Source organism: Symphalangus syndactylus, chromosome 2 (assembly GCF_028878055.3).
Source record: "Symphalangus syndactylus isolate Jambi chromosome 2, NHGRI_mSymSyn1-v2.1_pri, whole genome shotgun sequence".
Lineage (NCBI taxonomy): Eukaryota > Metazoa > Chordata > Mammalia > Primates > Hylobatidae > Symphalangus > Symphalangus syndactylus.
Window position 1 is genome coordinate 146,376,661 of NC_072424.2, and position 13,668 is coordinate 146,390,328.

Genomic DNA, 13,668 nt, shown 5'->3' on the forward strand with positions numbered 1-13,668 from the left:
GGGGAGTGGTCTCAACCTGAGGTATGAATTTTGGAGGCAGTGGCATGAGGATGGTGTTTAAAGCCACGTGGACAGAGAAGGGGAGTGAATCCGGGAATGAGTCTGTGGTTTCTTCGATATTCAGAAGCTGGGAACAGAGGGATTAGCAGAGGCAGCTGAGAACCAAAGAGCAGGAACCTAGAGGCCAAGTAAAGAGCAAAGTGTGAGCTGAAGATGCTGTGGGCGTTGCCCTGTGTGCTGACGGGCCCGTGGAAGGGGACCAAGAGGCACCGCCGAGATCACTCGAGTGCTGCCCCCACAGACACAGAGTGGTGTGGACTAAACGGTGGGGTGACGGCTGATGGGAGTGGGTGCAGAGCAATGGGGACGTAGCTTACTGACAGCGTGGGTTGGGAGAATCTGTTTTGTTTTGTTTTAAGATGGGTGAAATCACATGTCTATCTACTGTTGGGAATGATCTGGCACCTGTGGTTCATTTTCGTTTGCTGGTAACCAGCTCCCAGGATGCTGTACACACGCCCCTCCCTCGTGCGTTTCAGAGGCTCCTCACCAGGCTTGTGATTCACATCCTTGAAGCAGGAAAGGCGTGGTCGTTTGATGCAATCAGCCACATAGTGCTATCTGGGAGTGACGGCCGGCATCCAAGACAGTCTTCCCAGGTCCTGGCCTGCTGTGGCTCTCCCTGCTCCAGTCTGCCTGCCTCATACTGGGGACTGTGTGCTCAGAATATGGCAAAAGTGGGGGCGTGGGCTTCTGAGACCAGGCCACAAGTGACCGCAGCTTCCTGCCAGGCAAATCCTTGCCCTCCTGGGTCACTCACTTGGGAAGCTGAGGCTTCTGATGGCCGCAGGAGTGTGCTTGGAAGCCTCACCTCCAGTCCCATCCAGTCTTCAGATAACTGCAGACCCAAGGGACACCCTGAGCCTCAGCCAACTAGTCAGCCAGCTAGGCTGCTCCCCAACTTCTGAGCCCAGAAACTGTGTGAGATGAGAAAGGGTTGTTTAATCTGCTAAAGTTGGAGGTGAATGGTTATGCTGCAATAGACAACCAATTCTCAAGGACAGACAGGCTTGGTAGACTGGAGATCTTGTCAACCTGAAGCACATGTTTTCTTTGAGGCTTAGTTTCTACCAAGAAAAAACAGAGATGGAAGATTCTAGACCACTCAGTGCCAACTTTTTTGTATATTTTATTTCTGTGTCCTTGCGGAGGTCACTCAGGCAAAAGCAGTGGTCTCCTGGCCATTTACACACATACGACAGCATATTTATCACACACTTGGTTACTCTCTGCAATCTCCCTGTGGCTGGCACTATTCACCATTTACGTCCTCACCACCCCGTCAGGAAGACACGTAGGTTTAATCCCTACAGCCAGAGATTTCTGCAACGCCAGGGCACAAGCTTCTTATGTCATCTTTGAAGGAGCACAGATGATTTAAAAGAAAATAACACTAATAGCCAACAACCGGGGACCCCTTCCTGCCTATGGAAGCTTCCCCCACAGAGAATCCCATTTAATATTCACAGGAAGCCAATGAGGCCTCTGTGGCCCCCACTGGCCTGACAAGGATGAAGAGGTCCCGGAGGGCACGGAGCCCACCTGGAGTCACAAAGCCAGAGACTGCAATGATCCCAGTTGCAAAGCTGGCACAACAGGCTATACCCTTTTACGGAAGGGTCACTGCCATGCAGGAGAGGGGAGCAGTGTGGGTTGTGTGAGATTTCCTAGAGGTGCCTCTCGCCATGGCCCTGCCAGCACTTTTGTTTGGTGGCTCAATCATCACCCAGGAACGGCTCCAAGTCTGAAGGGTTTTTTGAACCTTTTCCTGCTTTTCTTGCAGAGAGAACTCTGAACGAGGGGCAGAGGAGAAGCAGATGCCAGATCCCCGAGAAGCACTCCAAGCCCTCTGGCAGTGGAGTTCCGAGAAGAAAGGAAAGAAGAAAGAACGGGGCGCAGTTTCCAGGTTCTGCCTGCCCCTCCTACCCCAGCACTTCCCTCCCGCCCTGAACTCCTTCCAGAGGAAAGACTATGAAGCCCATCGTCCCTGTCTGAGGTAGACGGGGCAGAAAGCACGCAGGTTTTGTTGTGAAGTGGAACGTGCTGGTGTGCTGTCTCCTCAACCAGTGTCTTCTGCTTTGATTTCATTTTTATTTTTTTAAGAAGAGAATAAAAATCTCAAAGACGAAGTTTTCATACTGTAATTCCTGGAAATCATTCTGGAGTCAAATACTTTTGTCTGTTAAGAAAAAAAATAAAATGTAGAGATTTCCTGCAGCTCTGGGAGTGTCGCCAGCAGACAGGGGTTTCAGGCTCCCCCTGCCAGAACTTCTGAGCAACGTGGCAGCTGCCGGGACCGGGCCTCTGAGTGCAGAGAGCCGGTTGCCAGGAGCAGACTCAGACAGTGGAGGCCCCTCGCTGACCCTCTCCGGGGCCGCTGCAAAGGAAGAAGAAAAGCATAGGCATCAGCTTCAACAATGCAAAACAAAGTAAGCTTGAATTCAGATGAGGGGCAGTTAAAATCGCAGCCTAGAAGTCTGAGTGTGGTTTGTAACACTCGAAACCCCGTGTCAGCCTTCAGGGATTGTTCTGCTGACCATCTTGCTAAAGGACGGCTTGGGTTTTTCCTTATGGCAACTCCCCAGGGTGACAGATGATTCAGCAATGTCACCATTTTGTAGATGCATTCGGGATTTCCAGCCATAAGCCATGGATGATGTTGGGGATCCTTTATTCCTGGTGGGTGCTCAAAAGAGTTTGCAAACTGTACCCAAAAGGGCACGGGAACCCCTGAACTTTCCAGGCTGTCTTGGCACATGGCTCACTAGAACTGTTAAAGCCGTCAAAGTATCTCTGACACGTCCTTAGCCTGTGTTTGAAAACCTGCAGAGACGGGAGACTCCACTCTACCAGACAGTGCACTCCGTCCACTGGGAGTGACACACGGCCAATCCAGGCTTCAAAGAGAGAGGTTCACCATATTCCAATAGTGACTACTGGGGATTTCGGGTAGGATCACCTTACCAGAGCTTGGAAGCTGCTTAGAAGTTAACATTAGTTTTATTTTTCTTTAAAATAAAAGTCCAGCAGGAGGGCCAGGATGTGGGCAGCTCAGTCCTTCATGAAAAGGATGACGTTGATTAGCCATGCTCCACATCCCCAGAGTTAAATGTAGGACTAGTTCTGACGTCTGACTCAAGAATGTGTTTCCTTGCATGATGTTAAGGCAGACCCACAGATCCATGTGGATTAATCCCCTTCACTAGTAGCAGGGGCCTGACGAGTTAGCTGATGAGGAGTAGCCCCCGAGACGAGGCCTAGCATGGGGCCACGGCCTTGGGATCCAGACAACACCCCAGAGGTTCTGTGCCGCCAGCAGGCCCTGCCACATCTCCGGGCTGCAGCCTTGACTGTCAGCGGATGAGGCCATGGGTTGGGGTGTCTCTCCCACTGGAACGGCTTCGTGGGGTGCTCACTATCCCCTGGTCATGCTTCGGCACGGCTGGCACCAGCTCCCTGAGGGGCCATTGATTGGTTTTACACAAGTCTGTGAAGCCTCCCACAATGCACGATGTCATTAGCAAATACAACACAGCCTGCTGGTGTCGCCTCTTCCTTCGCTACCTTCACAACCACTTGTGGCAGAGGAGGAGCCTCCAGTTGCACTTGGCCAAGGCGGCTTTTGTAAGAACACGACAGGACCAAGCCACCCCCACGGCATCATTTCCACGAGAGAACACACCCCAGCGAAACTCCAAGGAAAGGGTAGTTTTGTGAAGAACATGCTCGTGTTCTTGGACACAGCCCAGCAAGTCCCTGACTTTAAAAAATGTGTAAGAAACAGGAATGTAACATTGACTAAACATGCCTGCAAAGATGGACTTTCCTTGTGGTGAGACCCTTCCTTCTCCTCCCTGCCTGGGTGCTAGCTGGGTAGGACCCCCAGCATCAGAGCTCATGCGTCATGATTGGGGAAATGAGACTGGACAGCCATTCAGAAGGCCGGGCAAAGAAAAGTGTAAAGAGACCAAAATGAGTCACAAATACTGAATCATCAGCAATACTGTCTCCCCATGGACTGGAATTCGGACCTGCTGCTGCGGCGGGCAGCTTTGACCCGATGAGGACCATGCCCGGAAGGATGTGGGAGCAGCAGGGACCTGGGTGGAGTGACCTGGTGGATCGGAGACGCTTGCCGGCTCAGCAGCCACAGCAGCAGCTGCCCTTCATGGGACAGCAACGTGGCAAGAATTCCCCACGGGTTCCGGGGGAGCCTGTGTTGCTGGACCCTTTGCCACACCACCCAACCTGGTCCAGAGGAGCAGGAATTGGCTGACTTCCAGGCCCTGCACCTGACGGGGGCTTCCTCAGCCTCTCACGTGATCCTCGCAGCAGGCGAACGTGTTTTCCAGATTTTACTGTTGAGAGGGGAAAGCCATGTTTTCAAATGTCACAGTAGAAGGGGTGGGACGCAAATCCAGCCCTGGCTGGTGCTGAAGCTGGTGCAGGTGCATCTGCAGGGCGCTGCCTCCAAGGGCAGAGGGGGACTGCTGTGTTCCATGGCAGGGAAGCCCCCCTCAATGCTCACACCACCCAGGTCGTATGGCTTTGAGGACATCCCTTTCTTCAAACCAGGGTCATCTGAACAATGTGGCCTGAATCCCAGGTTGGGAGTGAGTAATTCATCATCCAAACTGATTAGAGAATCTGAGTGAGGGAACTTCAAGTCAGGGATAGAGGAGAAGAACGGGCTTTGTCTTCTGGAGCTGCCATAACAAAATGCCAAAGACTGGGCGGCTTCAACCACACAAGGGCCTTTCGACACAGCACTGGAAACTGGAAGCTGGGGGTCGAGTTGTGGGCAGGGCTGGTTCCTGGGGAAGGATCTCCTCCCGCTGCAGACGGCCGCCCCTGGCTGCATGCCCACCTGGCTTTCCTTGGTGCTCACCCACCCGGGTGCCTCTTCTGCTTCTTAGAAGGACCCCCAGCAGATGAGGGCCCCAGCCTGGTGACCTCAGTTACCCTCCATCATGTGCTGAACGGTCCATCTCCAAAAGCAGTCACCGTGGGGATTAGGGCTTCAACGTAGGGCCCAGGGCGGATGCAATTGAGTTTGTAGTGGACGTTATCTTTGGGATCCTCTGTCTTCCCCCCTGAGCCTGTGAGGCTCACTGTGAGGGGAAGGGAGTCCCATTTCTGCTAAAGCCGTGAATGGGAGATCCTAAGAACTCGTGGGACCACTCAGTGCTGACTTGCATAATCTCCTGGTGGCTTCCCTGTCTGCACCATCTCTCTTGAAGCCTGGACTCAGGCCCTCAGCCTGGCACCCTGTCCTCCAGCCTCCTCGGCTCCACTGCAGGGCTGCCTCACCCTCAGCACAGCCCCCATCAGCTCAGCCTCTGCACCCATGCTTTGGCGACCTCCTCCTGCCCTCCCCACTCACCCTGTGGGAAAGGGTTCCTCCAATCTGCTGGCCCTGCTGCCAGCTCTAACCCATTGATCCGATCACTGTTTTGGGGTCAGTTTCCCAGCCTCCAGGTGTCCAAACTCCCCACCTTACATATTTGAATTCCATGACAAATAATTTTTAACACCGCCTTGCCTGCAATCTCACCATTTTTCGATTTCTGTTTATTGAACTTGCTTGGTTACATCTTATTCTCTTCCATCTCTGTGTGCAATTACACAACTGGTCATCACTGGTAAAAATCTCAAAACCACCCACAGAGACAGTCCAGCAGGCCGCATCGTGCCACCAGCTAGCCTCATGCACCTCCCTCATGGTCTCCTACCCATCTCCTGGCTGACACTGGCGCCTTCTCCGTCTCCTCAACCTGCACCAGCTTGGGTCTCACCCTCACGCTGAGCGCCAGCCTTGCTCTCTCCTAGTCCCTGGCAAGATGGGGGTGATCTAGAGGAAGTCTCGGTGTCCTCCCCCTTCCCTGTACATGGGTGCCCCGGCCCCTGTATCCAGGGCCCTGCCCTCCACGCTGGGGGCGCGATGCACATCCCCGCCCCGCAGAGCCAATCTGTGGCCTGGCCTGCCCGCCCCGCACCCAGCTTTCTGCCAGCACAGCTCTGCTCACCCTCAACTTCACTGTTTTTCTCCTGAATTTTTCCCATCAGCAAACACACATGCTGTTATTTGTCCCATTTTAAAACGCAATCAAAACAAAACAGAGTACTTTGGACTGCACTTTCTGCCAGCCACCATCTTCGAGCTCCTGGCCTGTGCAGCTGACCCCACAGCCAGGTCCTCCTTCACTTTCTCACCACCCCAAATGCGGGCACCGTGGCACCAAACCTGCTCTTCCCACTGTTGTCAATAACCCCAGCCTGGCCAAATCCAGTGATTCATTTCTGTCTTAATCTCTCCTGGACTTTCAGCAGCATTTAATGTGTGCGACCCCTCCCTTCTCCTGTCTTCAGCCTTCCTCGGGATCCACGCGGCGCCCTCTCTCCCATCTCCCTCTCGGGAGCGCGTCTCCAGCCCCGCACCTGCCCTCTCTATTCTCAGGGCATCCCCGCCACAGGCATCACCTTCTGACCTGTCGTGCTGTCCGCCCCCTCACTCACCATATCTATGCTTTATTATCTGCCTTGGCTCATACAACGTCAGCTTTGCAAGGGGTTCTTCCAAGGTCTTATTTTCAATTGATCAATGCCGAGGATGTGGAGCAATGCATGTACCAGAGGGGGCTGGGCACACGCAGGCTTGTTGTTGGATGGAGGAGAGGCAGCATCCCCTGCATGCCTGGGTGGTCCCCATCTCCAGGCCCTGTGCCAAGCTCTTCTCATCTTCTCATCCTCTAAGGGAGCCGGCCCCACCCACCACGTGGATGCTGGTGTTGTCTGTGGACCAAGGTCAGTGTTTTGTTGGTTTTTCTTATTGTTTGGCACCACCAAAACATAGACCCGTAGACCGTGTTGTTCTCCTCCGCCCGGAGGGGCTGGGGCTGGAGCTGGGGCACCGCCCTGGGGAGGCCCCGCCCCAGGCCATGCAGTTCCCAGGCTCCTTTCTGGGAGGGGTTGGTTCCCACAAATGGGGAAAATCATGAAATGGCAAACCTGAGTCACGGCAGCACGGAGGACAGCCCCTGAAGGCATAAGCAGGAAGGGCATAATGCTTTCCAAAACAGAAAACTGCATGGACTTTACTGACTCATCACTGAGTTCTGAGATCACTGACACTTGCACATGCGTCCATGCTGTTGTGAGTCACGGAGAAAAATGGAAGAACAAAATGACCAAGTGACAGGGTCTGTAAGAGTCTCTCACTGTAGGGACGGGCTGCCCTGAGGAGACACTGCCCAGGCCTGGGTGCCCCGGGCCAAAGTCTTGACCCTCACAGGGCTGTGTCCTATGGATGACATGTGGCACTGGACTGCTCACTGACAGGAACTATGCACTGAGAGGTGGGAACTGCTGGCTGGGGGATGGGAACTGCTGGCTGGGGGGTGGGAACTGCCTGCTGAGGGGTGGGAACTCCTGGCCGGGGGTGGGAAATGCTGGCTGCTGGGTGGGAACTGCTGGCTGGGGGGTGGGAACTGCTGGCCGCTGGGTGGGAACTGCTGGCTGGGGGTGGGAACTGCTGGCCGGGGGGTGGGAACTGCCTGCTGAGGGGTGGGAACTGCTGGCTGAGGGGTGGGAACTGCTGGCTGGGGGGTGGGAACTGCTGGCTGGGGGGTGGGAACTGCTGGCTGGGGGGTGGGAACTGCTGGCCGCGGGGTGGTAACTGTGCACTGAGAGGCGGGAACTGCTGGCCAGGGGGTGGGAACTGCCTGCTGAGGGGTGGGAACTGCCCACTGAGAGGCAGGAACTGGACTGAGTGCTCAGTAGTCCTATTCTGCTGATATCTTCAGAGGCATCAGGATGCGGCTGTCTTTGGGGAAGCTGCGTTTACCCAGCCAAGGACGCTGCCTCCAGAAACAGAACTGGCCTCAGGCCAGAAATAGGGGTCTGCCTTTTTAATATATTGTGTTGTTTAAATCAGCAATCCCCAACCTTTATGGTACCAGGGACCAGTTTCACGGGAGACAATTTTTCCATCGACTGGCAGTAGGGGCAGTGGGGGTGGTTTCTTGATGATTCAAGTGCATTACATTAATTAATTAGTTTGTTTGTTTGTTTTTGAGACAGCTTCACTCTTGTTGCCCAGGCTGGAGTGCAGTGTCACAATCTCGGCCCACTGCAACCTCTGCCTCCTGGGTTCAAGCAGTTCTCATGCCTCAGCCTCCCGAGCAGCTGGGACTACAGGTGCCCGCCAGCATGCCCAGCTAATTTTTATACTTTCAGTAGGCACAATGTTTCACCATATATTGGCCAGGCTGGTCTCGAACTCCCGAACTCAGGCAATCCACCTGCCTCCCAAAGTGCTGGGATTATAGGCGTGAGCCACCGCGCCTAGCCCAAGTGCATTATATTTATTGTGCATTTTATTTCTATTATTATTACACTGTAATATATAATGAAATAATGATACATCTCACCATCATGTAGAATCAGTGGGAGCCCTGAGCTTGTTTTCCGGCAATGAGATGGTCTCATCTGAAGGTGAGGAGAGGCAGTGACAGATCATCAGGCATTAGATTCTCATGAGGAGCACATAACCTAGATCCCTCGCATGCACAGTTCACAATAGGATTTGTGCTCCTGTGAGAATCTGATGCTGCTGCTGATCTGACAGGAGGTGGAGCTCAAGGGGTAACTTGAACCATGGGGAGCGGCTGTCAATACAGATGAAGCTTTGCTTACCTGCTGCACACCCCCTGCTCTGTGGCCCAGTTCCTCACAAGCTACGGACTGGTACTAGTCATGCTCCCAGGATTGGGAACCCCTGGTTTAAATCATGAGGGAAATCTCAGTTTAAATCTTTATTTTACAAAAATAACAAAAATGAATTTTCTGCTTATGATGGCCTTATATGAACAGAAATGAGTAGTGCTCACATTTTGGAAGTCAGCTATGATGATGATGATTTATTTTTCCATGTTGTATATACACAGGCAGTATGAGTTCAACAGTCACTTGCATATTATCAACACATGTTAACTTAGCAGGATTCTAGAACTTTTTTCTTCACAGAATTAGAAGCACCTTTTCCAATATTCATGCCATGAAGAGTTTGTTGGTGAGTTCTGATCCACCCCTCTCAAATCTGCCTACAAATGGGGCCATCCATGGTGATGGGGTGGACAGCTGGGCTCTGCAACCTGCCAGCGTTTTCCTGCTGTGCCCTGAGGCAGTGCTCAGGCTAGCCAAAGATCTGTGGGTGCTGAATGCAGCTGTCCTCATTGTGAACTCCCTTTTTGTCACCAAAGCCCCTTCTCTTGGTTGATTCTGTTAGGTGTGGGGTGTATCCACAATTTCTTAGGTTAATACTTAAGAGATAGAGATGTACTCAATCCACATCCAGTTGAATGCCTTTGGTAGTGGGATTGTACCCAAAGTTCACAGAAGATAAATTTTGTATAAAATGAGCCAGGTTTGCTTTGTACATTTCCAACTGAGAATGAAATTTAGGGGGCTGAATAGTCAGAGTATCTTATTTTACTTGTGTCTTTGGATATAAACATTTTTCTTTTAGAAGTCCTGACTGCATATTCCTTGTGTGTGTGTGACTTTTAGTCCTAGATTGTAAAGCTTGCCAAATCTGCCTGCTGGGAACTGACTCCTCTATGTGGAAGCTCCCCTTGCTCTGACACAGTGCAGGTGGGTCAAAGACTCCTCCCGCACTTCATCCTTGAATTACACAGGAACTTGCATTGAGGCCATTGAAAGGGTGATGGCTTAGAGTGCACGAGAGCCTGGCCACCATGTGCTAGTGACTGACCGTACCCCCTGTGGCCCTCAAAGGGAGTCATCATCCCTGCCTTGCCAGGCACTGTCTGGTGAAGCCCCCGACATCTCTCCCGAGCCTGTGGGCTGTGGGGATGCTCTCCATGGCCTGGAAAGCCTTTCATAGTCAGTGTGAGATAGCAATCGATGTAAAACTGAAATCCGTCTTCTCCTTATCCACTGAGGGTGTCAGCTTCCCCACCGGATCAATATAAAACTGAAATACGTCTTCTCCTTATCCACTGAGCACGTCAGTTCCCCCATCAAATCCATATAAAACTGAAATCCATCTTCTCCTTATCCACTGAGGCGTCAGCTCCCCCGCCGGCACAGGTGTGCTGTTTTCAGTGGCTCTGGCACCCATGGCTGTGGGTCATGCTCTAGCAGTGTCTTCATCACAGAGGCACTTCCCTGTGTGCTGCAGCTTTGCCGCCAGGACATCTTATGCACACACTGTCCTGGGTAGGCCTTAGAGCTATGTCTGGACCCGAGAGCTTGAAATTGTGCCTACAAACCTGCTTCTGTCTCCCTATGAATTTGAATAGGGGAGGTTTGAAGATCATGAAGATGAGCCCTTAGCGACATAGAGACGACAATTCCCTTTTCCTATTAGCAGTGACCCTCTTAGCCAGCAACCTGAGTAGCCGGTTTATCTAGGTGTCTTGTCTCCTGGTCTGTCTCTAGAGCTTTCTGCTTTGCCTGGCTTTAGAGAACTTGCTTTCTGTCCATGCCCTGTAAGGGATGGAGTGACTGATCTGCAGTTTCCAGGGGGACAGTGACTTTGAGAAGATCCCTGCATTGCACACACCACAGGATTTTACCGTACAGCAGAAACACTTCTGCCTCTGTTCATGTGGTGCAGGGGGCGGGTGCGTCCCCTAGGAAAGGTGAAAAAAGGGGAAAGTAAGAGAGTTCTTGGTGGAAGTATTTTTGTTTGTAACTTTGCCTCCTATGTTAGAGAAGAAAATAGTGCCAGAGTGGGGAAGTAGGGGAAGAGAACGGATAATCCCTGGATTGGAGCTCTAGTCTAGTTGATTGGTCAGGAAGACTGCAGAGGTTTCGAGGTTGGATTGTCTATTTCAGTTCATCACAACAAGGCCCAGGAATCAGAACCAGGGCTGCAATCAGCAGAAACAGCCCTGCTCTGGACATCTCAGGGGACTGAGCATGAAGGCTGGGTCCAGGGAGGACAGGGCAAACGACGGCAGGACAGCAGCCCAGCCCAGCCAGGGCTCACAGACGTGCTCCCAGGCAGGGGCAGCAGAGCGCCCAAAAATGCTTCCTGAGAGCACACCATGGACATGACTTCATGTGGATGTGCTCGTTCCCTTCTAGAAAGACACGCTCCTGGGGCGCCATGATCACTCGGCATCCCTCGATGATGGAACTGCCGTGAGACAGTTCCAAGGAGTGGCGTGCCCAAGGCCGCACACTGGACGGAGGCTGAGCTCCACTGCAGCCCCGGCAGGCAGGCTTCCTAAGAGCAGTGTGGAATCTGGGGGCTTCACGCACCATGCCCGGCCCTGGGCTCCCTGACGCAAGGCAATGCCTGGGCACAGTGTGCGGCCACCGGCACCTTCACTCCTCACCTGTGCAAGCGAGTGTGGGGGATGAAGCGACATCGGTGTGTGGCGTCTCAGTGCAGTGTCGGCACACAGACTGCCCTAAGCAGATGGGGGACGGGGATGACGGTGGATTCACCCTGTGGGGGCAACCCCATCTCAGCAGGAGGGCCGGGTTTTGGGCAGCTCGGGCCTTCACAAAAAAGATCATGTTGATTAGCCACGCTCCACATCCCGGGAGTTAAATCTAGGAATAGTTTTGACACCTGATTTAGGAGTGTGTTTCATTGCACAATATTAAGGCAGATCCGCAGATCCATGTAGATTAATCACCTTCACTTTCAGCTAGTTGGAGGCGCCCCATGAGTTAGCTGATGAGGAAGAGCCCCCGAGACGAGACCCAGCGTGGGGCCACGGCCTTGGGATCTGGACGACACCCCAGTGGTTCTGTGCCGCCAGCAAGCCCTGCCGCTTCTCCGGGCTGGAGCCTTGACTGTCAGCAGATGAGGCCACGGGGTCGGGGTGTCTCTCCCACCAGAAAGGCTTCATGGGGTGCTCACTATCCCCTGGTCACGCTTTGGCACGGCTGGCACGGCTTCCCTGAGGGGCCGTTGAAGAACCCCCAGGCCTCCTGGGTCTTGCCAGGGAGACCACCCAGCCTCAGGCTGGTTCTCAGGTGGTGGCAGCTTCTCTACGCCTAGGACGTGGCTTTTCCCAAGCTCTTTCCCAGCTGCCTGTCACTTTTCTTCCCAGCTTTCCCTTCTGAGGGGAGCTCGGCTTCATTCCATGGCTTTCCAGCCACGTCATAAGCATTTCCTCGTCTGACCCACGAACTGATAAAACGCTCTGGACGGGGCGGCCTGGATGCTCCAGGGACTGCATCATCTCCGTGGGCGGCAGGGCGCCTGCAGGCACCCAGCGTTGTGCAGGGCAGGCGATCTTCTAAGGGTGTAACCCTGTCCCCCAGGGCCCTAAACACGGCGTCAAAACTGAGCTACCTCCACAAAAAATTCCAGCAAACTAGAAATCATAAGGTGGTGAATAATGATATGTTACCATAGGCAAGTAGAAAATTGAAAGTTTAAGCAAAAACTAAGTCCAAAGCAACAGCTGCGCCAGGACGGAGAGCCCACAGTGAAATTGCTGCGTGTGCCCAGGGCGGCGGCGGCGCCAGGCAGGCGCGGATCCCGCTGCGAGGGACTTGCCTGCTGATCCGGGGCCGTAGGGAGCTCTGCTTATCAGGAGAATATTTGAAAAGCGATCTATTAAAAGGAATGCTTAAGGGAATTATAAAAGTCTGAGAAAGGAAATGGGAGAACCAAGATATCTAAATTTTCTCAAAACTAATTGTTAGCTGGGCAAAAATGTAGATATTCGGGGCACTGAGGGCGGTGAGTGCGATTTTGCTTGCATCATTGGCAAAGTATACCTTGAATTTATCAAAATTTTGTCATCATCTAGTCTTAAATAGTTAAAGGGTAAGCAAAGGATGCTAAACAAAATAAGGAGAGAGAGAAAAGGGTGGACAATTCTCACAGGAGTTTCCACTGGGGCTGCATTCCCAGGGCGCTGGCCGGGAAAGCTCAGTCCACTGAGCACAATATGCTCTCTCCACAGCGTGCGGGCTGCCAGCATCTACCGAGTGGGTCATTAGGCCTGTCTCCCAGAGACAGCAAAAATGTGCGGAACTATGTACACATCCCTGGGCCGGAAAGCACTGACCCTATAGATTCTGGTGCCCTACGGCTCTCGGACGCGGATAGGCGCGCACTCCAGACCCCCACAGTCCCCCAGAGCACGGTGGAGGGTGGGGGCAGAGTCATGAGAAACGTTTTACCAAACACCACTGAATGCAGCTTTTTCTCTCCCTTGAGAAAAATAAAACACCCAATAATTTAATTTTAAATTAAAAAGCTGCCTCTTTAAACTTTGTTGAAAAATACAGAATATGCCACCATTCTGCAGTTCCATGTCATGAATGGATAAAGTACGGGGAAAGGGAGGGGAGTAATTTGTAAAAGTTTAATGGAAAAGGCAAGAAGAAAGCTGGCCAAGAAGCAGAGAGGGAGAACCAGAGAGACGGGATGTGGGGAGGACAGAAAAGCGTGCAGATGAGGAGACAGCGGGGGAGGAAGGGGACACAGACAGCCGGGAGCGTCTCTTTCCGAGGAGCGCTGTGGACAAGCCTGCGCAGCCTGGACGGGAGTGACTTGATGATGTGATGGGCGGATTTCCTGGCAAACTTTCCACCTCTTTCCAGTCACACCCA

General features: G+C 52.8%; 1 long non-coding RNA gene across 1 annotated transcript; it reads right to left on the bottom strand.

Moving 5' to 3' along the window:
- Nucleotides 1–2,074: 2,074 nt before the first annotated feature.
- On the bottom strand, nt 2,075–6,254 carry LOC129463652 (uncharacterized). The gene is made up of 4 exons (XR_008651270.2): nt 6,087–6,254; nt 5,023–5,171; nt 3,025–3,117; nt 2,075–2,437 (listed from the first exon to the last, which is right to left on the bottom strand). It is a non-coding gene; the product is annotated as an uncharacterized lncRNA (long non-coding RNA).
- Between the last annotated feature and the right edge of the window lie 7,414 nt (nt 6,255–13,668).